Genomic DNA, 27,783 nt, shown 5'->3' with positions numbered 1-27,783 from the left:
AACAAAAACAGGATATTTGCAAATAAGAATAGTCCACAATATCTATTTTCTAAGCTGTTGGGAATAAGAAATTAGTACTTATTAAATGCTTAAGACACAGTACACACTAAATTAATGTTAGTTGTTTTTATGGATTATTATTGTTTTTATTGTCACTTGGAGAGCTCTGAAGAGAGAATTAACAAGTTAGAGGACTGAACACAGGAACATTTCTAAAATGACCCAGAGAGATAAAAAAAAATGGAAAATATAAAAGAGGGTTTAAGAAACATCAAAGACAGTAAATGATTCCATATAAAAATAACAGAAGAATGAGGGAGAAAAAATATTCTCAGAAATAAAGCTGGCAATTTTCCTTACATTGAATAGTCCTTCAGGTATTCAATTTTAAGACATTATTTATTATTTTAAATTTTACCTTGAACTTATTGGAGTTTTGTTCACTACTGTTTCTTTTATCATTTATCTTCCTTTTGTATTTGTTTTTATTTTTCTGGGGGAATAGCCACATGTAATTGTTTGATATTCAATCAAGGGGTAATAAATATGGAATCTTTGAATGTCTGAAACTGTCTTTATTGTCTTCATACTTGAATGATATTTTGGCCAGGTATAAACTCTTGGATTAAAAATTTACTTTCTCTTGCTACTTTCCAAATTTTCTGTATTGACTTCTTGTATCCAGCTTTGCTATAAAAATCTAATATCAATCATATTGTTGCTCCTTCGCACATATTTTTTTCCTTCTTTAAAGGCTTTTAATTTATTCTTATTATCCTTCTAATATTTCATGAGAACATGTCAATGGTTGTTCTTCATCCTGCTCAATTCTTGGTAGTGCCTTTCAATATGAAGATTGTGTCTTTTGACATCCTTGGAAATGCTTTTCTATAATCACTTTAATTTCTTTTTCTGTCTCATTCTCTCTGTTCTGTCCTTGGAAATCCACTCACATGGATGCAGGAGCTTCTGGGACCCTCCCTCAAGCCTTAACTTCTATTCTTTTTATTCATTCACTCTGTTGTACCACATTTAGGGCTTGGTAGTCAGTCGGCTTTTCCTTCTTATTAATGTGCTTCAGTGTGTCCATTCTATCACTCAGCCTATGGATTGAATTTTAATCTAGGAAGCCTATTCTTCACTTTTAAGGTCTCAGATTGCTCAAATGTTACTTATTCTTTTTTTCATAGTTTTGTTCCCCTTTCTTATCTTTCTGAGGATATTAATTTCACTTACATTCATTCTTTTTGCTCCATTAGCTGTTTTTTCTTGGGGCTTAGTTCTGTCGATTAAGTTTGTTGCCTCGCCTTTATGGTGCTGGTTTTCCTCACTTATTTGGCAGTTCTTGGTTGGGGTCTTAAACTTGTCTGTGTCTATCTCCAGGGTTGTGGAGATGCATTGTTGGATGGGGAATGCCAGGTGCCCCGACCCTCTGCTTGGGCAGCTCCATTCATAAGGGCTGCTGCCCTCCTCTCCAGCTCACAGGCACGTCTCCAACCTGGAGCAAATCTCCCAGCTGCCTGCTACTTGACAGAATGCGGAGAGAGACTGTGGGGCAGGAGGAGGGGATCGGGCCACCTGGCTGCTCTGTAGGTCACTGACTGTGCCCCAAGACTCCTCTTGCACCTTGAGCCCATTGTCCCTGAGCGTAGGACGCCTCAGAGCATCCAGCTTTCACAGTGGCCCTCTCCTGTGTGTTTTTGCTGGGACTCAGCCAATTACATCTGCTTTGGGTCTGTTAGGGGTTCCTCCAAATTCTTTTGCTCACCAATAGTATTCTTTCTTGCTTTCCAGCACTGTTACAGATACATTTTTTTTCTATCATTTCTAAGGATTTGGAGTAAGAGGGGTAAAAAGGGAGGTGGAAATGTGTAATTTTGATTTTTTCTCTGCACTACCCTATTAAATATTTGGGTACATTAAAATTAATTTGCTGTGATTGGAAAAGCCACAAGGACCACACTCCCCTTTATCCAGTGTATGGATGGATGAGTAGAAAACTGGGGGCAAAAAAAAAAAGAGGCACCCAATGTTCTTTTTTACTTTAATTGTTCATTTTCACTTTAATTTTTATTCTTATTATTTTTGTGTGTGTAGTAATGAAAATGTTCAAAAATTAATTTTGGTGATGAACAGACAACTGTGTAATGGTACTGTAAACAACTGAGTGTATGCTTTGTATGACTGCATGGTATGTGAATATATCTCAATAAAATTGAATTTAAAAAAATTAATTTGCTTATAACTTTGGAAAAAATACTTTTATTTTAATTAATAATAATTTAGGAATTGAAATAAATTCTTTAATTGTAAAAATTTTATAATACTTTATCCCCACTTTGCCAACCATCCCTAACAGAAGTTCACACTTAATGCCATTAAATTTGCTGAAAGCTACAAAAGAAAGAGCATCTGGTGTCTTGTTTTTGTGGACAGTATAATAAAAGGCAGATTCAAGGAAATGACTCAAAATTCGTGAGATCAGAGGGTGAGAGAAAAGCTAAGGAAAAGTGAGGGTGTACATGTGTATATGTTCAAACACCTTTATTAGGATGCTAATTAGGGAAAATACAGTTTCTGGAGAGGTGATTAAAAATGCAATATCACCATCAGAGAAAATGGAATGTAAAATTTCAAAGCATTTATTAATAAAGGGAATTCAATTTGGGGAATGTGAGAAAGGCAAGTTTGTTTCTGCTGTAATTTCCATTGATAATAGAACAGTATTCAACAACTGTACACACTGATTGTGCTTAAATTCTTAGAAGATGAGCGAGTGCATTTTCTTAGGTCAGGAGAACCCTAATTCAAATGTCTATTTCTACAGTAAGGATAAAAGTAATTCTTTAGCTGCTTCATCATGAGCCTCAGTAGGTTCTTGGCCCAAGATTTAATTGGCTCTGATTTCCTGTTGATGATCTGCATGTTTTTCCTATCAGTCACTTTTGTTTGTGAATTCCACTAGAATTTTAACTCCCGGAATGTAGTTCTCTTTAGGGGATAAGGAAGGCCTTCTCTTTCCCTCTCCATCTCTTTCTCTCCGTCTTTCATTTCTTTCTCTCTCTCTGTGTCTTACTTTTGGATTAAGTCTGATACTTCCACTGTACATGTTCACCATGATATTTATTTGATTTGCTAGTCACTGGGTTTTGCTCTGCGATGAAACTTAGCATCTGTGAGCCCAGTATTATTGGGCTAACAGTGAAATCTTAGGTTTTACATAAAAGTCATATTTGAGCCCCTAGGAATGTTTCTGGACATATTGAATAAATGACCAAAAACAATGTCACCAATGATACATCATAAGTATGTCGAATATGTTTCTTTGCTGATGTGTATTTGGGACCAAATTTATAGTCTGATTTGGAAAAACTTTCCTTGTGTAGACTGCCAACAAATTCCTTTCTTTTTGTCTTCCATCACTATTGAGATTAAAGCACACTTACAAAAGCAAGCCCAACAATTACTGGATACTACCTGAATGTTATTTGACATCCTACAGTATGCTGACATGCCTAAATTCAGACACTTCAATTGTGTACTTATGGTACACGGGAACATAAATTCATCTGTTTTGTTCATCTGTATCCTGAAAGGTGAAACTTCTACATTTGTGAATTCTTAGAACAAGATTAAATTCCTGACTGTATCATAAAAAATAAGGACACATGTTTAGGGTTCAAAAGCAGTTTCCCCGTGTTACACTAAAGTTGATGCATACTCTAAGCACAATTGCCCTATAAAAGAGAGGAGAAATCATGATTGGTAAGATGTAATATTATAATATTTCTTTCCTGCAATGTATCTTGTTTTAGTAATAAACGGAAAAGTGTGGGTAACATTCCCTTTTCCTCAAACTGATCACATTCTCAATCAATACTTTGTTAGCCTTCTGTCTTACTCTTCTTGCTCATTCTGCAACACCGTACTGAGGATTCAAGCCATTTGCTATTTTTCAGCAATAAAATACCCATTAAATGCTTTTTATTGAAGATTTGAAGTTTTTGTACCATTTTATCAATTATACAGTTGAAGTATTTAAATCCTGTTATAACAATACGTTTAACTACAAATGTGGAACTCTAATATGGAAGCTAAAAACCGATTAAGTTCTAAAACGTTAACCCAGTGCTATGGCTTTTGTAGGAGGTATCTCAAAGGGAAAGGAACTCTATATTCTTTTCCATTGGGAGTGAGTGAAGGAAAAGATTTCTTCTCTCAGAGACTCTAGCATATTTATTATTGATGAAATAAGTAACTTTTGTATCAATTTGATGTGACTTCTTTTGACATCGTTGTATTATGAGTACATTATAAAGCTTATTGCAAACATTTTTAATTTTCCCCATACTTTGCTTTTGAATAAATCACAGTACCTGAATGTACAACTATGTAATGGTACTGTAAACAATCGAAAGTACAATTTGTTTTGTATGACTGCGTGGTATGTGAATGTATCTCAATAAAATGATGATTAAAAAAAAAAAAAAATATAAAGTCCAAAAAAAAAAAAAAAAAAAAAAAAAAATCACAGTACCAATGTATTACTTTACCATGCAAAGTATAACAAGCAAGCCAAGCTCTCTTTTACGGACTCACATTCTTTCTGTATAGTAAAGATATGTGGGAAGTTGCAGTTCTACATTTTTAAATAATTTTTGAATGGTTTGAGGCAGTGGTTCTGCAGTGGACTTTGGCATGTGAAGATCTTTGGAATTCATGTGACCTTTCTCAGGCACAGTGTGCATGTGTGCACGTGTTCATGGTTTTTGCCCAGTTTCATAGGTTCCTGGCCCCCTGGGGCTACCCTTGACTTATGGTTTGGTAGGGGGAGAACAGAGCAGATTCTTGGATGTTCTGCCAGTGCTGCAAATGCTACAGTTATGTGCGTCACGCCCCATTTTCTCTTAAAGTTTTTACTGTGTGGAATTTGCATGTGCAAGAATAATTATAATAAGCCAGAGAGTTTTAGTTTCCTTGGCTGCTCAAGCAAATACCATGCAATGGGTTGGCATAGACAATGGGAATTTATTAGCTTATGGTTTTGAGGTTAAAAGAAAGTCCACACATCAAGGCATCATCCAGGCACTGCTTTCTCCCCGCAGACTGTGGCATCCTGGGGCCGGCTGCCGGTCATCCTTTGTCCTGGGCGCCTCTGTCACATGGCCATGCTCATGGCGGCCTCCCCTGGCCTCTCCCTCTTCTTCCAGGTGTCATTGAATTTCACCTTCTGGCTACTCCCTGTGGCCTTTCTCCCTCTCTGTCTGAACTTCTCTCTGCTTATAAAGGACTCCAGTAATAGGATTAAGACCCATCCTGATTGAGGTGGATCATATGTTAACTGAAGTAACCTCATCAAAAGGTCCACAGGAATGGATTAACCTTAAACCTTGTTTTTCTGGGGTACATACTGCCTCAAACCATCACAAAGAGTCTATTAAATTTAATAGAAGACTAAAAAGTTCCAGGCCAGAAAGGGTGTTTCATTACATCCCTGTTAATGTGGTGGAAGACAGGAAGATGGGAAGTTATATTTGTCCATTTGCACCAACAGAACCAGCCCTTTAAATTGGGTCATTGGGAGGTGGTGCTGTGTCCCGGTTAGGAGTGCAACTCTGAGGTCACGTCCCCATGTTCACATCCAGGCTCTGTAATGGCTTTAGTGTCAGACTTGAACTGGTCAAATGGAGATCAAGGACCTACTTCCAAAGAGTTTACGATAGTGCTGGCATGCTGCAAGCACTGAATAGATGGTCGTATTGCTTTCTTAACAAAATAATTTTGATTTTTGTAATATTTAGAGCTATTAGTTTGTTCATGGGAAGACTTTCTGAGCTCTACTTTTGGTGACATGGACTTATCTGGAAAGAGTTTCTTAGGCTTTTCCTGTGTCTCCTGGATTGAGCAGTCTTCCTACAGCTCAATCTGGGAAAGAGGGGTGGGGGTGATTACAATTGGAATCTAACACTGAGCAATGCTATGATGACTTCACGCAACATGAGCCTTCTGCCATGCTCTCTGAGGCTGCAGATGGAAATTGTGATTCTTTCTGCATTTCCATTCTGCAATTTGTAGTTTGAATTTGAGGGTATTAGATGTATTTCTTGGTGTTGATTCTTTAGAAAATGTAAGTCTGCCAAACAAATGAAAGACTGACAGCACTGCTAAAGCTAATAGAAACAAGAGACTTCAAAGCTCTAAATTTAATTTTAGAAATTAGATATTTAGAAATGTTCTGTTAACTAGGGCAGTGGTTTCATTTCTTCCAAGGACAGTATATTTTACACAAATAAATGAAAATAATTACAATTTAAAAACATTTCCAGAGTGAAGCTCTGGAAGTGACAACATTCAAGCACTAATTTTCATACTGTGCAATTTAAACATGTGGTAGCACTTACAAAAACACGTAAGTAGACAATTGAAATTAATTCATTATACATTTATGTTTCAGTCATATATTTGCATAGGTGTTCCCTTATTCTTGGAGGGTCAGTGGCTCTTTTGGTAACATATCATGTAGCAGATGGAAAACATTAACTACTATTTTCCATACTTGTCAAAAATGTTTTGTAATCATTGCCCTAATTATACATACATATTGTACTAAGTCACAGTTAAAGGAAATATTCATAATAAAGTGAACCATTGGTGTGAAATGAAAAACAAGCTAGACTTTAAAACAAAAATAAATATGAGTTGGATCCTGAGCTGGGTAACAATTTTAAATTAAAACTCACAGAGAAATAAAACGACAAGAATTTGATTTTACTTTCTTGGGTCTTTACACAACAGTTCTATATATTTTAGCATCTGAAAAGCACAGGCTGTATCTTATACTTCACAGGTCACTTCTGAGAGCTGGTAACAGTTAGTCATCAACACTAACTTGTTAACTAACTGATAAAGAATATTCTGAAGTACTTAGTCTGATTATAACATTGGAGCTAAGTCAGTTCTACAGCCTCCATTTTGTTGTTGTTGTTTTTATTTAAAACAGTTTTATTCACACGTCATGCAATCCATCCTAATTGTTCAACCAGTGGCTGTTGGTATAGTCACATGTTATGCATTCACCACTACAGTCAGTATGAGAACATTCTCATTTCTTCTGAAGAAAAAAATCCCATATCCCTTATATGCCCCTTTTATTAGCATTTAGCTTTGGTATAGTGCCTTTGTTACAAATAATGAAAGAATATTACATTGTTACTGTTAACTATAGACCTTAGTTTACATTAATTGGATCCCCCCCACATATAGCATCCTATTATTAACACTTTGTAATAGTGACATATGTTTGTTCTAGTTCATGTGAGAACTCTCTTATATTTATACAATTAAGCACCATCATTGCCCAGTCTGGGTTTCACTATGCTATACAGTCCCAGTTTTGTTTTGTTTTTTTCACTCAATAATTCATTGCTGATTTATTTAACAATCTTTATTCAGTATTTCAAATATTTAAATCTGGTTGATAAGTTTTTGAAGGATAGAGTGATGTATCACACAATTTATTTCCAGTGATTTGCTTTACAATTGCTTTACTTCAAGATTTATGTACAGTTTGCATTCAAAGCTAAAGTACCTAGCTACAGAAATTATCAGTCTTTAAACATAAACTAATGTTAAATTATTCAGATCAAAGCCCCTACAATAATATACAGTAAAATCTTTACAGTTTCCAAAGTATAAGAGAGGCATGTTGCACATAGCATTAAAAAGGAAAATTAAAGAGAACTCAAACTTTGATTGGGTTCTCATACACTCATATTAGCAATTTGTCTAAATCAAGAGGTCTTTTTTTGAAAATATAATTTTATTGAAATATGTTCACATTACAGTCCCAGTTTTTATCCTCCAGCTTTCCTTCTGGTGATTTACACATCTCTAGCCTTCTGCTCTCAACCATACTCACACTTCGTTTTGTTAATTACCTTTACAGTATTGTGCTACCATCACACAGTATTGTGCTATTTCTGAGCCTTTACAGTGAACCTCGTTGTACATTCTGTACTCCTTAAGCATCGATTGCCCAGTCTCTGTCCCTTGTCGATCTCTTGATAACCTGTGCTCTTGAATTTAATTCTTGGAGTTTGCTCATTATAGTTAGTTCATATTAGTGAGACCATACAATATTTGTTCTTTTGTTCTTTTGTTTCTGGCTTATTTCGCTCAGCATAATATCCTCAAGGTTCGTTCACCTGGTTGCATGCCTCACGACTTCATTCCTATCTGCAGACGCACGATATCCACTTGTATGTATGCACTGTATTTCCCCTTCGGCTTATCAGTCGATGAACCCTTAGGCTGCTTCCATCCATTGCTAATCCTGAATAATGCTGCTATAAACATTGGTGTGCAAATGTCTATTTGTTTCCCTGCTTTCAGCTCTTCTGAGTGTATACCTAGTAATGGGATTGTGGGATCATATGGCAACTGTATACTTAGCTTCCTGTGGAACCACCACACTGCCCTCCAGAGGGGCAACACAATTCTACTTTCCTACCAAGAGTGAATAGTTGTACCTCTTTCTCCACATCTTCTCCAGCACCTGTAGTTCTCTATTTTTTTTAACAGTTTTTTTTCACGCACTGCAATCCATCCCAAGTGTGCAATCATGGTATAATCACATAGTTACACATTCACACCACAGTCTATATGAGAACATTTCCGTTTCTTCCGAAATAAAGAAAAGAAAAAAAATCTCATACCCCTCCCTTATATCCCCCTGTTATTGACATTTAGTTTTGGTATAGTGCCTTTGTTACAATTAATGGAAGAATTTTACAGTGTTACTGTTAACTATAGACCCTATCTTGAATTAATTGTATTTTTTCCATATACCATCCCATTTTTAACACCTTGTAATAGAGACATACATTTGTTCTCGTTCATATAAAAACTTTCTTATATTTGCATAATTAACCATGCACATTGTCCACTCTAGGTTTTGCTAAGTTACACAGTCCCAGTTTTTATGCTCTATCTTTCCTTCTGGTGTCATACATGCTCCTAGCCTTCCTCTTTCAATCATATTCACACTTAGCTTTGTTCATTATACTTACAGTATTTTGCTACCATTACACAGTATTGTGCTCTCCATTTTTGAACCTTTACAGTCTAGGTAAACATTCTGTACTCCTTAAGCATCAAATGCCCAGTCTCTACCCCTTGCCTATCTCCTGATAGCCTGTATTCTCAAATTTAACACACAGAGTTTGCTCATTATAATTCGTTCATATTACTGAGACCATACAGTATTTGTCCTTTTATTTCTGGCTTATTTTGCTCAAGATTCATCCATGTTGTTGCATGCATCATGACTTTATCCCATCTTACAGCCGCATAATATTCCATCAAATATGTATACCACAGTTTGTTTATGTACTCATCAGTTGATGGACATTTGGACTGTTTCCATCCATTGGTAATCGTGAATAATGCCGCTGTGGTCAGAAGGGGAGAGGTTTGGTTGGCAAACTACTGCTCCTAGGCCAAATCCAGCCCACCACCTGGTTTTGGATAGCCCTGGAGCTAATAATAGTTTTTACATTAAAATTGTTGAAAAAAAGCAGCAGAAGAAGAATAGTTTGTGACACATGAAAGTCATATGAAATTCAGATTTTGATGTCCATAAATAAAAGTTTTATTAGAACACAGCCACACCCATCATTTGCATGTTTTGCATGGCAGATGTCGCCCATGGCCGAGTTGAGTAATTGTGACAGAAGACCAAATATATTTGTGCAAAGCCAAAAATATTTACTATCTGATGTTTGCTGACCCCTGCCATAGGGCATAATTCATGGATTTTAGGAAGAGTAATAATAAAACTAATATTTGCTTAGTACTCACCGTCACCCGGCACAGCTCTAAGCCCTTTACATATATTTACTGTAATCCCAAAAACAACCCTGTGGAGTAGGGCTTTATCTCCCTAGAGACAAGGAGAGTTAGGTATTTTGTTCAGGATCATACCATTAGTGAGGAGGAAAGCAGGGTTATTGTGTAATTCTAGAGCAATAATGTGTAATATCTAGTTTTCATTTCTTGCCTGTTATGTGATGTAATTCTGGGTGGTTATTCCTCAAAACTTCAGTATTGCCGTATAAACCATGGCCCCCTGATCTTGCTGTGGAGAATTAAGGGATTGGCCTGTGCCTACACCTGGGACAAGGGGTCAGTGAGAGAGGACAGGAGCCTAGAACAACGTTGCCATTTTGATCCTGAGCTTTCCATCTGACAGCATCATGGAATGGAGGACCTCTTGGTGTGTGCTTGTGTGTGTGTGTGTGTGTGTGCTGCTTCCATGGAACATGTCTAGAGGGACAAACCCCAAACTGCAAATGGTATTTGGCTTTGAGGAGTAAATTGGATGCTGTAGACTTACTTAGTGATGTCTGCATTTTAATTCTATGTATTTGAATTATTTAAATGAGGTTGTAGTCTTTGTATTGCTATTAAAAAACAAAACAACACAACAACAACAAAAAACTCTACATGATATTGGAGAAAGAACTCTGTTCTGGTTTGCTGAAGATGCCAAAATGCAGTATACCAGAAATGGATTGGCTTTTACAATGGGGGTTTGTTAGTTCACAAATTTATAGTTCTGAGGCCATGAAAATGATCCAGTTAAGGCATCAACAGGATGATACCTTCTCTGAAGAAAGGCCGATAACATCTGGGGTTCCTCTGTCAGACGGGAAAGCACATGGCTGGTGTCTGCTTGTCCACTCCCGGGTTTAGCTTCTGGTTTCCATGGCTTTCTCCAAAATGGCTCTGGGCTTCTGTCTTAGCTTCTCTTTTAGCTCCCCCCGGGGGCAAACTCTAGATTCCATATCTGATCTTTTCTGAGCTCTCTCTCACCATGAGCTCTCTTAAAGGACTCCAGTAAAGGACTAAGACCTACCTTGAATGGGTGGGGCCACACCTCCATGAAAATGATCTAATCAGAAGGTCCCACCCACAATTGGGTGGGTCACATCTCCATGGAAACAACCTAATCAAAAGATCCTACCCGCAACAGGTCTGCCCCCACAAGATTGGATTAAAATAACATGGCTTTTCTGGGGTTTATAATAGATCCAAACCAGTACAGACTCCCTTGACCAGTTTTTCCTTTTGTGAGTTCAATTAGCTAAATTCTCCTTTAAGCATCATAGGTATTGAGAAAAGATAAGTTGTTCAATAATCCATTTCCCCAGGGTAAGGCCTAGATGGAAGGAAGATTATTCAGGCACCCAAAAATGCCCTGTTCCTCTGTTTGGGATATGCCCAACTGAGTGGGGAGAAGGAGTCAACTCTCCTTCCTGTTGAGGTTACACAAGGTCACTGGGCTTCCTCTTGACATGGAGATACTTCCACCACTTGGGAGATGAAACTCTGTGGAAACAGCTTATCATTTGTTCCACTTGCTGTTCTTGGAAAAGGAAGAGAAAGCCTTTTCCCTGCTCAAGAGACAAGGAAAATCGATGCTTGGCTTTACTCAAGGGTGACTTCTACTTCCCTTTGAGATAGTGAGACACATGCTGTTCTTAGAATCTTGTGTTCTCAGAAAGATTACGTACATTTCTCTGGTCTTTTCCCACAAGACCGAGAGAAAGAACAGCCCCGGGTGTTTGGCTACTCAAGGATGGAAGGGGCTGGCACAGCCCTCCCACACTCGACTGTTGCTCACACGTGGGGCTCCGTGGTTCCCAGCCCTCAGCTTTGGTGGGGATGGGAGCTGGTCTTCCAGGCTCCTCTTGAAATCTTGGGGGGCTACCTCAGGTTAAGTCAATGGCAGTGAGTGTTGCAACATTAAAAATTGAAGCACCCAGATAAGCTGGATATTTGAGTTTCAGGTATCTTCCAATGTTGAATATAGACTTCCAGTTGAGAAACATGTATCTAGGTGAAAAATGATCACACAGTACACAGTGAAATATCATACAATAGATCTTTTTCTATACTGAAAGATTTTAAAAATAAATCGGTAGAAAGCTTGCAATTTTCCTTTCTTGGAAAACACTATCCTTTTCTCTGAAATTATATTCTTTCCATGTTGGGGGAAGGAGCGTCCTCCCTCTTATGAAATCAAGAACCCCTGTAATTTACAAGGAAGTGTTCTAGGCATTGAGGAGTTAGCAGTGAACAAACCAGGCAAAGTCCCTAACCACACAGAACAGAGTCTATGAAAGAAACAAATATATAATGTTGTGTCAATACTAATAAGTGCTATGAAGAAAAAGGAAGCAGGGCCAGGAGTTACAGCTGTGGGCCTCATCCTTGGCTCAGCATTGGACACACCTGGGAGCATCAAAATATACAGGCGCCTTGTTCTTCTGCTGAGATTCTGTTCCATGTAGTCTGGAGTGCAGCCTGGGCATCCTGACTTTTAAGCTCCTGAGGTGTGTCTAATGTACAGCAGAGTTGACAGTGACAAGGGGTGCAGTTTTAGGTGGGTGGCCGGAGAATGCCTCTTCAAATAGTTTACCTTTGAGGAGATACCTGACTGGAGAAAGAGAGCAAGCCATGAGCTTTTCTGAAGAGCATCTCCAGCTCATGGACCACGCAGGCCCAGCCCCAGGGTGAGTGGGTGCTCAGGGTGCCCTCGGGACAGGAAGTAGGCAAGATGGGATGGTGCAGAGTGAGCCAGGGGAAGAGTAGAGGACCGAAACCATGTCCGTGAGAGCCTGGGGACTGTGGAAGGAACCTGGGTTTGTTTTAAATGTGATGGGAAGCCCGAGGAGGATTTTGAGCAAATCTTGGGTGAAATAATCTGATCTTTATTTTTGAAGGATCATCCTGTTGGCTGGGTGGAGAATAGACTAAAGGTCAGGGTCAAGAGCAGAGGGAGGGAACTGGTAGGAACCTGCTTTTGAAGATCAGGCCAGAAATAATGGTGGTTTAAAGTAGGATGTTAACTGATCAAGGTGATGGAGATAATTTTGAAGGTCAAAGAATCAAAAGAATTCACTGTTAAAATTGATGTGGGATGCAAGAAAAAGAACAAAGTCAAGAATGATTCCCAGTTGTAAAAACTGTGTGGCTGACATTCCCTCTATCAAGTGTATGGGTAGATGAGTAATAAAATAAAGACATGCATGAAAAAAAAATAAAAGGTTGGGAATATGGGAAAAAAATACCTCTACATAAGCTACATAAGCAGCTGCCTGTACAGACACGTTGAGCCACGGGGATGCTCTCTCTGCTCACAAATACTCAAATTCAACATAAGCTACATAAGCTTATGGACAATAGTTATAGTATTATTTTCACAATCTTTCATGAATTGTAATAAATGTAATTACTGTTAAAAAGTAGTAGAATTACAAAAAAGTGTTACCATTTGTAACAAATTTTCCACACCAATGTAAGTGTTGGTGGTGGGGAGGTATATGGGAATCCTGTATTTTATGCATGATTGTTCTGAAGCCCACAACTTCTCTAATAAAAAATTTAAAAAAAAAGGGATTTCCAAGATTTTGGCTTAAGCAAAGTGTTTTGGGTGAATGGTGGTACGTACCTCTTACTAAGCTGGATGACACCGGAGGAACAGGTCTGTGTTGGCAGAAGGGGATGGAGAATTTTGTTTTGGGACATGTTGATTTGAAATGATGGTGGAATAATAAATGTTAGTCTTTTTGAAAAATTAATATCCTCAGTTGACACAGTTGGTAACCCTATGCATCTTAATTTTTAAAGTTTTACTAAGGATTTGAAACTAGCGACTTCCTGTTGTAGGGAATGATTAGGAAATATTTTTGTGTTTATAAATATTTCCTGATAAAAGATGTCTAAAATAAAGTTTTAAGAAATTAATGGTATTTCATTTCCAGTTTTTCAGTTTTCCAGTTTTAAGAAATTAACGGTATTTCATTAACAAGACTGTCAAAGTAGAAGGTTCCTGGTTTTATTATTTCCCTGAAGTATCTACAGTACAGCAGAATTAAAACATTAGGCTAATTTTAGATTTGGGAGATCTATGTGGAAATAAACTCACAGCAGTGGCTGGACTGAATTTCTTTAGTTTCATGTCATTGTGTGTGAGTAAAATCAAAATACTTATGATATGAGATAATCCATAATATCCATTGTGACGTCTTAAAGAGGAAAGTCAGGATTTCTATAAACTAAAAAAAAATCTTTTTTTTCAACACTAGGGGTGATGCTGGAATATAATATGTTATAAATGCTCAGGCATGTCGTTAATATTTAGTGGAGTCTTTTTGAATATCTGATTTTCCTACTATTATTTGGCCAATCGAACAATAAAACAATTCCTGTGACGTCAGTGGCCACATTTTGAATTTGAGTATTTGTGAGCAGAGAGAGCGCCCCTGTGGCTCAAAGTGTCTGTACAGGCAGCCGCTAGAGTGCGTTACTATGTCTTTCAAGTGGGAGTGAAAGTTTTCTGGCAACAGAAGTGGAAAAGCGACTTACATTTTTCTTTAAGAAAAAAGAAAATATGAAAGAAAAACTAAAATTTCTAAGAAGTTGGACATCTTTCAATGAAGCTCATTTCCTAGTATCCAAAGCTTTTATTTACTTTCACTAGCTATAAAAGTCTCCATGTTGAAAAGCTACTCAGCAAAAACGATGCAAATGCAATAAAATCATCCCTTGGGGAAGGAAACTGCATTTTATAATTTTGTTTATGGTCATTGTATTTGAAACTCAAACTGTAGCCCGGTACCATATGGACATTTGTGAAATTAAAAGCTTGTTCAAATTGTGCTTGCTTGGGTGATTTTTAAGGGTCTCATCATAAATTTAAGTCTTGTAAATAGCCAGTTAGGTCCATAATTTTTCCTCTGGAATTACAGAGGCTAGAAGCTTTCTACCGATTTTTCTTCGCAGATCTATGACATCTCTCTCCAAAGCAGAGCTTCATGTATGTATCAAGGAACTTTTCATAAATAAAAAAACCTGCCTCACCGAGGCATCCTGAGCATGCTCTCCTCATGGCCCGATAAAGTAGCTGTCAGGGGTGATGGGAACAGAAAGTGACGTCGGGAACAGCAATCCCAGACTCTGCCTCTTTGGGACTTCACAACTTCTCTTTCTCGGCTTTCTTTCTCGCAACCATGAGAAAAGTTTAAAAACATGGTATCTGGTTAAAGCTGACCAAGTTCCCTGAAATCCTGCTGGTACAAATAAAACTCAGTCTTCAGCACAGTTATCTGTCACACACACACCTGATAATAACAGCTAACACATGTTTAATGATTTACTTTGAGCTCCACAGATATCATATCATTTAATCCCCCAAACAGCCCTATGCAGTAGGTTTAACCATTAACCCATTTTTCACATGAGGAAATGGGCCTTAGAGATGATGACATTTCCCCAGTTCGGCCAGCCTCCATGCAGAGCAGCTGGACACGCTATGGTGACTCTCCAGCCACCCCCTCCTCACCCGCCTCACAAGAAGACACACCACGTGGTGACACCCTTGGGTAAAGGGTAATTCGTGCTCGCCCTTATTAGACAGCATCCCAGAGAATCAAAAGAGCAAATGATATTGAAACCTAGAAGTACGTAGCCAGCTAACACTGTTTATTCACCTGGCAAAATCTGGTCCATGGGAGAAAGGAAAGGGCAGTAATTGTCTCATAAAATCCCCCTTCCTTGTCCTGAAAGTTAATTTGAAAATAGAAATAGAGAAACCTAGAGTTGAAAGGGATCTCTAGAAGCAAAGGGATCTCTAGAAGCAGATCATTCCTAGTTCTTTTTTTTTTTTTTTTTTTTTTTTTTTTACATGGATGTTCATACCACCTTTATTTGTAATAAACCCAAACTGGAAATAACCTAAATGCCCATCAACAAGCGAATGAATAAACAAACTGTGGTATCTCTATACAATGAAATACTATTCAGCAATAAAAATAAACAAACTATTTAGACCTTAACAATGCAGATAAATCTCAGAATTGATACATACAACACAGATTAGTTAAAGCAATGATGCTGAGTGAAACAATCCAGATTAAAAAAAAAGAGAGAACATTTTGTGATCTTATTCATATAAAATTCTAGAAAACTCAAACTAATCTACAGTGACATAAAGCATATTCACTTGGACATGGGGGTGGGTAAGTGGGAAGGATAAATTACAAATAATAAGGAGACTTCTGGTGGTGGTCAACATATTCATTACCTTGATTGTTGTGATGGTTTTTGTATACATATGCCAAAACTCATCAAATTGTACAATTTAAATATGTGCAATTTACTATACATCAATTATACCTCTATAAAGTGAAGGGAAAAAAAAACACAAAACAACCCACACATGAAAGGCAGAAAAACAAACACAAAAGAAACTAATTATTTTACCAAATTCACAGGTACTCAAGGTCCCTGATTACATGGCCCTTCTTTTCAATTCAAATTTTTTTTTTTTTTTTGTTTGTCTTTTTTCTTTTTTTTTTTTTTTAACTTTCCCTTCTTTTTTAAATCAACTGTATGAAAAAAAAAGTTAAAAAGAAAACAAACATACAATAAAAGAACATTTCAAAGAGACCATAACAAGGGAGTAAGAAAAAGACAACTAACCTAAGATAACTGCTTAACTTCCAACATGTTCCTACTTTACCCCAAGAAAGTTACATAATATAGCAACAATTCAGTGAACTTGTTCCTACTACATCCATCAGAAATTAACAGACCATAGTCATTTCTGGGCATCCCCAGAACGTTAAATAGCTTATCTGTTCTTCTTGGATTATTGTTCCCCCTTCCTTAATTGCTCTCTACTGCTAGTTCCCCTACATTCTACATTATAAACCATTTGTTTTACATTTTTCAAAGTTCACATTAGTGGTAGCATATAATATTTCTCTTTTTGTGCCTGGCTTATTTCGCTCAGCATTATGTCTTCAAGGTTCATCCATGTTGTCATATGTTTCACCAGATCGTTCCTTCTTACTGCCGCGTAGTATTCCATCGTGTGTATATACCACATTTTATTTATCCACTCATCTGTTGAAAGACATTTGGGTTGTTTCCATCTCTTGGCAATTGTGAATAATGCTGCTATGAACATTGGCGTGCAGATATCTGTTCGTGTCACTGCTTTCCGATCTTCCGGGTATATACCGAGAAGTGCAATCGCTGGATCGAATGGTAGCTCTATATCTAGTTTTCTAAGGAACTGCCAGACTGCCTAGTTCCTTTTTTATTTTAAGTAAATTCTTGAACATGGGTCTTTGTTTCAGCATTTCACATACTCCAGGGTTTCATAATAGCAGAATATGGCTGGGTTTCAGGCCTTCGGCTTCTCCAGTAGGAAAGTCTTGCCTTGAAAGCATTTCTAGCTGAAAGGCTTCAAAAGCAAGCCCTGGCAGCAGTTCAGAGCCATGAACAACCTTGTTGCTTCTCGAACTGTTCTACTCAGAAGTCGATTCTGCTTACTGCTTGCCAAGTGCCCAGGCCCCCCTGAACCCTGTGGCCTCCCAGAATTCATCTCCAATCACATTTGCCTTGTCGCCTCTCCGGGTTAATCTCAGCTCTGTACACCTGAGCAGGGGAAGGTCCAGAGGTTGGTAATATACTTGGGCATGTGTTCCCTCTGATCTGCCAGCCCAAGTCAGGCCCAGGTGGGTGGTGATTCAAGTTGAAACTAACCCTGGCCTGGTCCAAGCTTTTGGTTTTGATCTGTAGGAAAAGCTCTTTTTAATGTGTGCCAGGGAAGTACAATTTTTTTAAAAAAATAACAATATGTGGGGACGTGTTATATGAGGGTAATATTATTTTATGATCCCTTGGCTGGGATGTTTCAAATGCTGTATTACAAGGAGAAAAACATAAAGTGGAGGAACATTACAACCAAAGTTCTGGTATGAAATGCTCCCTTATTAGAGAGACTGGAGTTTTAAGCCCTCCTTTTAAAGGACTCTGAGGTCATCCCCTGACTTCTCAAGAAGTCTTCCCACTCGCGGCTGTGCTGCTGCTGTTTTCTCTCAAGCCCACAATAGTATTGGAAATTGATGAAACACGAAGCCAAGAAGAATCTCCTCACTCTTGTCCTCATCATTTCTCCTTTCCCTTCATAGGACCAATTTTATTTATAATGAAGTGGATAGTTGAAAACAATTCTTCAGCTAACTCTGGCAAACATGTTTTAATATGAGTTGTTAAAACCGTTGCCTCAATTCTCCATTTATGAATGTAATGCAGACATATCATTTATTGTCCAATGACATATGCTCCATTTTTATTTCTCTGGTTAATTATTTTTTATTATTAATGTTGTAAAGCATATCTAAAGCTGGTAAGTCCTGAGAAGGTACATAATGATCTGCTTGAATTGAACTAAAAATTAAACTTTATCATTAATAAGGAAAAACACTACTTTAGGTAGAATCTAGGTGGTGTATACATGAGTGTTCCCTGTAAAATTTTTTCAACTTTCCTGTGCATATGAAATTTTATATAATAAAAGGTTGGGGGAAAAAACACTAGACTTGTCTGATGTGACCTCTCTAACTTTCCCATTAAAATACCCAAGAAGATACACGAAGGGACAAAAATTGGAAACAACACTGGAAACTAAATGGAAAAAAAAAAAAAATACTGCATTTCCACTGTTATATCACCAGGGGTAGACTAAGGGACTATATGCACCTGCTAAACTAAAACAGTGAGGATAGCAGCTGTAAAGAAAGAACAAAGCTTTGCCCCACCTCCACTGCCTGCCCAGAACAAGGAGCTGCCCTGGAAGAAAGCACCAAAAAGGCATTCAGCCACCTGCCTTCCGTGAGCTGCCACAGGTTGGTCAGTTAGCACCCCTCCACCTAGACTTGGGGCTAGTCTCTTGTCCAAAGGGAGCTAGAGATAGCTCCAGGACAGAAAGTCCCCACAGCCCATACCACTTCCCTTGGACAAGGTATTGGTGATCGTGACTTGGTGTTAAAGCCAGGTTTTGTTTTTTTTTTAATAATTCAATTTTATTGAGATATATTCACATATCATACAGTCATACAGAGCGCAGAATCAGTTGTTCATAGTACCACCATATAGTTGTGCGTCCATCACCAAAATTAAGTTTTGAACATTTTCATTACCACACACACAAAAGTAATAACAATAGAAATTAAAGTGAAAAAGAACAATTAAAGTAAAAAAGATCACTGGGTGCTTTTGTTTTTTTGCCCCCATTTTTCTACTCCTCCATCCGTTAACTGGACAAAGGGGAGTGTGATCCACATGGCTTTCCCAATCACACTGCCACCTCTCATAAGCTACATTGTTATACAATCGTCTTCAAGATTCAAGGGTTCTGGGTTGTAGTTTGATAGTTTCAGGTATTTACTGCTAGCTATTCCAATTCATTAGAACATAAAAAGGATTGTCTGTATTGTGAGTAAGAGTGCCCACCAGAGTGACCTCTCGGCTCCCTTTGGAATCTCTCAGCCACTGAAACTTATTTCATTTCATTTCACATCCCCCTTTTGGTCAAGACGATGTTCTCCATCCCACGATGTCGGGTCCAGATTCCTTCCCCGGAGTCATATTCTATGTTGCCAGAGAGATTCACTCCCCTGGGTGTCAGATCCCATGTAGGGGGCAGGCAGTGCTTTCACCTGCCAAGTTGGCTTAGCTCGAGAGAGAGGGCCACATCTGAGCAACAAAGAAGCGTTCGGGAGGAGATACTTAGGCACAATTATAAGCAGGCCTAGCCTCTCCTTTGCAGTAACAGTCTTCCCAAGGGCAAGTCCCATGATTGAGGGCTCAGCCCATCAAAGAAGCCAGGCTTTTATGTGGAGCTGGTCTCAACACACATATTTACCTCTTCTAGTGCTCTTGGTTTTGCTCTGCAGATCCTTTCTTCCATTTGGTATCACTTCCCTTCAGCCTAAAACCTTTCGTTAGCATTTCTTGCAGTGACCAGTCTGTTGGCAGTGAATTCTGTCAGTCTTTTTCTGTTTGAAAATGTTTTTATCTTGTCTTCATGTTTGAAGGATATTTTCACTGGCTATAGAATTTTAGCTTGCCAGGTTTCTTTCCCCCTTCAGGACTTTAAAGATGTTCAATTGTTTTATGGCTTTTTTTGTTTCTGAGAGAATTCAGCCATTATTCTCTTCATTATCTCCATGAATGTCATAAGTTTTTTTTCCTGCTGGATGGTTTTAAGATCAGCTCATAATCTTTGGTTTTTAGCAATTTGATTCTGTAATGTCTAAGAGCAGTTTTCTTTATATTTATCCCACTTGGAGTCCACTGAGATTCTTAAATCTGTGGATTGATACTGTTATTCAGTGTAAGAAAATTCTCAGCTATCTCTTCAAACTTTCACTTTGCCTGTCCTCTCCTTCTGGATTCCCTATTACATGTATGTTAGGCCATTATGGTTGTCTCAGAGAACAAAAGAATTTTTCTAACCTCCATTTTCCCTCTGTTTAGTTCGATTTGGATAATTTCAATGACTTGTCTGCAAGCTCACTAATTTTTTTTTTTCCTCTGCTGGGTCTAGTCTGCCACTAAGTCCACTAAATGATTCTCACATCTGTTACTGTATTTTTTTAATGTATAACATCTCCATTTGTTTCTTTTAAAATAATTTCCAGCTCACTGTGGATATTGCCCATCTGTTCATACATGTTGTCCACTTTTTTTTTCCACCGGCTCCTTCAACATATTTATCATAGTTATTTTAAAGGCCCTATCTGATAAATCCAGCAGCCAAGCCCTCTCTGGGTTTGCCATTATTGACTGTTTCTTATTTCAACCATATTTCACATTTTCTTGCCTCTTTGCATGTTTAATTTTTAAATTAGGTCAGGAGTTTTGCGTAGAAGGAGATGGAACTAAGTCATACTGACATCCAGAAAAGTGCATTCTGATTCTTATATCAGGCCACTGGTGTAAGGATTGAATTGATCTATTCTGCAGTAGAGCTGGATCTGGGTATTTTTGCAACTTTTTTAGGTTCATGTCATCACTGCATTTAAAGGTTTTTTTAAAGGATGAGGACATTCCCTTTAGGTGGGCTTCAGCAAGACCCTACAGATCTCTTTATACTTTATGAGCCATGGGAGATCTCCTTCTGCTCTCTATGTTAGCTGCCAGATTTCTGGGCCAAGGGAAGTTCTCTTTCCCTTCAATTACAACCCCTACTCAGGGGGCCTCAGGAGGACACGCTGTGCCCATTCACAGCTTCAAAGGGCCTCTGCAGCTCACTCTGTGAAGGCTCATAGAGCCGAGGCAGATTTCTTTCAGCTCTTTGTCCTGCTCCTGGCTTTAGGCACCTGCCAGCTACTGCCTTGCACTGGAAGTAAGATTCCGAGGATTTTCTGTCAGAACTTCTGATATGCTTTCAGATTTTGCTTACTATTCTTGTGCACTGAGTTAAAGCCCATGGGACAGAGTTGACTGGTGGGGGCAAATATAATCTGTGAATAGGGCTCCAAATAGAAATAAGGAAATAAAAAATTAATGAAACAGATAATCATCCAACAATAGGATTTAAAAAGCCCAAAGTTGGGTCTTTGAAAAGGCTAACAAATTTGACAAGTTTCTGGTAATGCTCATCAGGGAAAAAAGACAAAATACATAAATAGTAATGGGAATGAAAAACACTTCAGATGTTACAGAAATTAAATAGCTAAAAGGGTATTGTAAAATAAAACAACTTTGTACCCCTGAAATGGAAAACTTAATTGAAATGGAAAAACTTTTTTAAAAACTGATGAAACTACTATATGATGATACTTTGAACAATTGGTTATACACTTTGGATGATTATATGGTATGTGTACCAGTTTAGATGCATTATGTCCCCCAAAATGCCATGTTCTTTGATGCAATCTTGTGGGGGCAGATGTATTAGTGTTGATTAGATTAGAATCCTTTGATTGAGTGTTTCCATGGAGATGTGACTCAATCAACTGTAAGTGAAATGTTTGATTGGATAATTTCCATGGAGGTGTTACCCTGCCCAGTCAGGGTGGGTATTAATTGGATCACTAGAGTCCTATGAAGGAGTTCACAGACAGAAGGACCTCAGAGCAACTGAGAGTAACATTTTGAAGAGGAGCTGCAGCTGAAAGATGCATTTTAAAGACAGCCGTTGGAAGCTGACACTGACATTTTGAAACCAGAATTCTAGAGCAGATGCCAGCCACATGCTTTCCCAGCTAACAGAGGTTTTCTGGACACCATTGGCCATCCTCCAGTGAAGGTACCTGATTGTTGATGTGTTACCTTGGACACTTTATGGCCTTAAGACTGTAACTGTGTAAACAAATAAACCCCCTTTATAAAAGCCGATCCATTTCTGGTATTTTGCGTAACAGCAGCATTAGTAAACTGGAACAGTTTGTGACAATATCTCAATAAATTTGCAAGGAAAAAAACTAATGAAAATAATGCAGAAAGAAATAGAAAACATTAGTAATCATTAAACAAACAAACAAGCATTAAATAAATTATATTGGTAGTCAAATAACTACAGAAAAACAGAACTACAGGCTCATATGGCTAGGCAGGGTCTACCAAGCATTCAAGGAAGAAATAACATCAATCTTGCCACAAAATCTTCCAGGTAATGAGCATAAGATGGTGTTTCGGTTTGTGAAAGCTGCCAGAATGCAACATACCAGAAATAGAGTGGCTTTTCAAAGGGGATTTATTGACTTAGAATTTGTAGTTCTTGGGCTTTGAAAATATCCTAATTAAGGCATCAACAAGATGATACCTGGACCCTGAAGACAGGCTGCTGGCTCCTGGGACACCTCTGTCACATGGGAAGACACATGTCCTGTGTCTGCTCGTCCTTCACTCCCAGGTTTCATTGCTTTCAGCTTCTGGTTCCAGTGGCTTCCTTTGTAGGCCCTCTCTTATCTTCTATGGGCTTTTTCTCTCTAAGCTCTTTCAGCTTTTTCTGTCCTTTATCCTTTCATAAAGGACTCCAGTAAAGGATTAAGACCTACCTTGAATGGGCTGGCTCACATCTCGATTGAAATAACCTAACTGGAAAGTCCACCCATAACAGGTCTGCACCACAGAATGGATTAAAAGAACATGGTCTTTTCTGGAGTGCATAACAGCTTCAAACCAGCACAGATGGGGAGGGCTTATTTTGTGTGGCTAGCAGAATTTAGTTTTAAATCCTAACAAGGATAGTACAGGAAAAGAAAATCACAAGCAAGTCTTGTTCATGAACTTTGGTACAAGAATTCTAAAACCATTAGCATTATTGGGAAAGCCATGTGGATCACACTCCCCTTTGTCCAGTGTATGGATTGGATGAGTAGAAAAACGGCGGCAAAAAAAAAAAAAAAAAAAGTACCCAGTGTTCTTTTTCACTTTAATTGTTCTTTTTCACTTTAATTTTTATTCTTATTACTTTTGTGTGTGTAATAATGAAAATGTTCAAAAATTAATTTTGGTGATGGACGCATAACTATATTGTGGTACTGTGAACAATTGATTGTATGCTTTGTATGACTGCATGGTATGTGAATATATCTCAATAAAATTGAATTATTTAAAAAAAAGGGAAAAAAAAAAAAAACATAAGTAAACCAAATTCAATAATTATGAAACTTCTCTCTCCAATGGTGAAACTGAGTCTACTTATAACTATGCCTAAAAGTCACCCCAAGAAAACTTCTTTTGTTGCTCGGATATGGCCTGTGTCTCTAAGCCAACTCTGCAAACTAACTCAATTCCCTCCCCTCTACGTGGCACATGGCCCCCAGGGGTGTAAATCTCCCTGGCAACATGAGACATGACTCCCATGGATGAGCCTGGCCCTGGCATCGTGGGATTGAGAAAGCCTTCCTGACCAAAAGGGGGAAGAGGAATGAAACAAAATGAAGTTTCAGTGACTGAGAGATTTCAGATGGAGTTGAGAGGTTATTCTGGAGGTTATTCTTATGCATTATATAGATATTCCTTTTTAGTGTCTAGTATATTAGAACAGCTAGAAGGAAGTACCTGAAACTGTTGAATTGTAATGCAGTAGCCCTGATTCTCAATGATGATTGTATAACTGTATAGCTTTTTATCATGTGACTGTGTGATTATGAAAACCTTGTGACTGACACTCCCTTTATCCAGTGTATGGGCAGATGAGTAATAAAATAGAGACAAAAACATATAAATAATGGGGTTGGGGGATAAGGGATATGGGATGTTTTGGGTGTTCTTTTTTATTTTTATTTTTTTATTTTGATTATTTCAGGGGAGTAGTGAAAATGTTCTAAAATTGATTGTGGTGATGCATACAAAACTATGTGATGATACTGTGAGCCATTGATTTATACTTTGGATGGATTATGTGTTGTGTGACTACATCTCAGTAAAATTGCATAAAAAATTATACCACTTAGGATAGCATCCAAAAATCTGTTATCTAGGAATAAATCTGACTACAGAACAGAAAATCTCTGTAGGGAAAAATGAAAAATTTTTTGACACCTGCAAAGAGTTAAATAAATGAAGAGAAACACCGTGCTCATGGATTAAAAGACAATAATGCAAAAAAAGATTAAGTTTTTCACAAATTGACTCACAGATTTAAAGCAATCTCAGTATCATTCTTCAGTGAAATCTCAAGAAAAATTCTGACAGGTTTGTGTTTATCTGTTTGTGTGTGTGTGTGAAACTGGACGAATTGATCCCAAGATTTACACAGAAAATAAGAAAGCCTAAAATTAAAATTTATATGAAACTTAGAAAGGCCAAAAGTAGTCAAGGTGTTCTTGAAGAAACACAGGTGAGAGGGTTTTCTTTACTAAATATTGAGACAATTTCTAAAGCTTTTAGTAGTCAAGATATCATGAAATTGTAGATGGAGAATAGAGAACTTGTAAACACACGCACATGGACCCTTTGCCATATGACAGAGTGATGGGCAGAATAGTAGGAAAGGAAGGTATTTTAGTTTCATTGGCTGCTCAAGCAAATACCATGCAATGGGCTGGCTTAAACAAAGGGAATTTATTTGCTCATGGTTTTGAGGCTAAGAGAAAATCCAAATCAAGGCGTCATCAAGGCAATGGTTTCCACCCAAGTACTGTGGCATTCTAGGGCTGGCTGCTAGCCACCCCGGGTTAGTCTGTCTCATGGCTGGGCATGTGGTGGCATCTCCTGATCTCTCCCTTCTCTCCCAGCCTCCGTCAGTGTTCAGCCTCTGACTGCCCCCTCTGTGGCTTTTTCTCTCTCTAATTTTATTCTCTTGTAAAGGACTCCAGTGATAGGATTAACACCCATCCTGATTGGGCTGGGCCACACCTTAACTGAAGTAACCTCATCAAAAAGTCCTACTTACTACCAGTTCACATCCACAGGAATGCATTGAGTTTAAAAACATGTTTTTCTGGGGTACATGCAGCTCCAAAACACCACAGAAGTTTCTTTTAATAAAAGTGCTGTGATAACTGGATGTGCATATGAATAAAATGATACTGAATCCTTAACCTTAAATTATGTAAAAATTAAACTCAATTTTAAGACTTTTGTACTACCAAAGCAGAGTTAAAAATAAAATTAAGTCCAAAAAAAAAAAAAAAAAAAAAAAATTCAGACTCAGTAAGATTAAAGCCAAAATGGGAAAAGTAAAACTATAAAAATTTTAGAAGATGATAAAGTGGAGTGCCATCATTACCTCAGGGAAGGGAAGAATATCTGTAATATGACCCCCCAAAAAGTCCTAACTGTAAGGAAATATGTCTGAGTTCAGTTATGTTGAAATTAAGAATTCCATTTAAAAACACTATAGAAAGAGTGAAAAGACAAACCGTAGTGTGAAAGAAGGCATTTTCAACTATATAAATGCCAGAGAACATTTAGAAGTTCAGAATATTTAAAGAACTTCTATAATAAGAAAAAGAGAGATAATTCTAAAAATGGAGAAATCCAAATGATAAAGAAATGTAGGAGACGGTGATCAAATTCGTTAGCAATCAGGGAAATGCAAATTAAGACCACAGTGAGATATTACTTCACAGTCATCAAATTGGTGGTTTTTAAATTTCACTGTTGATTAGCCTGACTTCTATCTTTAAAATATCTAGACGTTCTCTGTGGGGCTCTGCTTGTTGAAGATGTTAGCTGGGATTGGGCCCAAGCATTGAGGACTTGTTAAAAAATAACTTTGAACATGCAGCGTTGTGAGCTTGGTACCAAGAATTTTGTTTTTCCTTTAACTATTTGGTTGCAGCATCTTAAGTTGCCACATGATTGACAAAAATCATAAGGTCTCACAATACCAAGAATTGGCAAGCGTGTGGAACTAGAAGAACTCACATGTACAGTGATGAGGGTTTAAACTGGTGCAGCTGCTGTGGGAGAAGGTTTGGCACTACATGGTCATGTTGATGATGTGCCTGCCCTGTGACCCAGAAATTTTACTCCTTGGTATACCCAAGATACACGCACGGAATGTTCACAGCAGTGTTGTCGACAAAATTGCCCCAAACTGGAAATAGCCCGAATGGTCATCAATAACGAAAAAGATAATTAAATTGTATTTTCATAAAATAGAATATCATACAACAATGAAACTGGATGAATTATAGCTATACATACTATGTATACATCTTATAAACAAATTAAAACACGAGACAAAAAATATTATTCCTCTTAGGAAATTTTAAAAGAGACTAAACCAAACTATATTACTAGTGGATGTGTGCACACACAGTAAAATTGTAAAGAAAAGCAGGGGACGATTAACTTAAAAGTTGGGGTAGTGTGTACCCCTCTGGGAGGCAGGGGAGTGGAAGCAGGAAGGATTGCACAGATGGGAGGCTGGGGTGCTAGGAATTTTCTGTTTTGTGACTTACATGATGGAAGCACTGGCAAATGATTTCTGACTATACATGGACCATTTTATATGTAGGTAATATTTCACTGAGAGAGAGAGGGAGGGAGGGAGAGAATTGTTTGGTTTGTGTGTTGACTTGTGGACTGAAGATAGAATTTGTCAGCAACAATCAATTTTCTACTGCCTTTTTAAAAAAACAGATTCAGTTACAAAAAGAGTTGTTGTTGTGTGGTTCAAAGATAGCCATGGATTAAAGAGCTGTAGACCTAAAGCAGATCTTTTCCTTTCATGTCATCCTTGCCCTCTTGATGCTGGATTTTTGTGAGTTTTTAGTGATTCCTAAAATAGCTGTCTCTCTGTTTTCTCCTAAAAATAGAAGATACCAGGAGAGAATATATCTCTTATTTCTCTTTCCAGACAAAGCCTCCCTCATTGTGAAGAAAGTGGATGGATCACATCTACTCACTCAGAGTTTTGTTCTGTCTTTGAAGTTGTGGATTTTTAAAGCACAGCAGCAAAAAGGGATACTAGAATAACTTTGGGTTGGGTTGTAGAACTTAGAAAGTATGCATTCTAACTGAGGGCCTCTAACTGCGACAGGAATACTACATTCTTGGGTTTGTCCTTCATAGTTGTGAAGGTGTGGTAATTGTAGCTATATATGAAAAATATTCCTAACTTTAAATAGTACTAAGAGTTACCTGTGAAACTTTTAACTCCTCCTAAAACAAAAGTAAAATGAAATTGCCTCCCTACACACTCACACACACACACACAGACACACATACACACACACATCCTTCAGCAAAACTACTTCCTATAACCTGGAATAAGGGTGGCTCTATATTCTCAGAAAAGAAAAAAAAAGGTTTTTGTGTTCTTTAGGAGCATGATTACAATGAGTATTCAAGTAAAAGGAAGTTGAGGGAACCAAAAGATCCTTTCAAGGAAGAATGAATAGCTGTGGGAGTTAATGAAGGCAATAAATATATGTATTTAGGCCATGACATTGCTAATTT

The sequence above is a fragment of the Choloepus didactylus genome, chromosome 5, assembly GCF_015220235.1.
Source record: "Choloepus didactylus isolate mChoDid1 chromosome 5, mChoDid1.pri, whole genome shotgun sequence".
Taxonomy (NCBI): domain Eukaryota; kingdom Metazoa; phylum Chordata; class Mammalia; order Pilosa; family Megalonychidae; genus Choloepus; species Choloepus didactylus.
The sequence above is the reverse complement of the archived record's forward strand: the minus strand, read 5'-3'. Positions refer to the sequence as shown.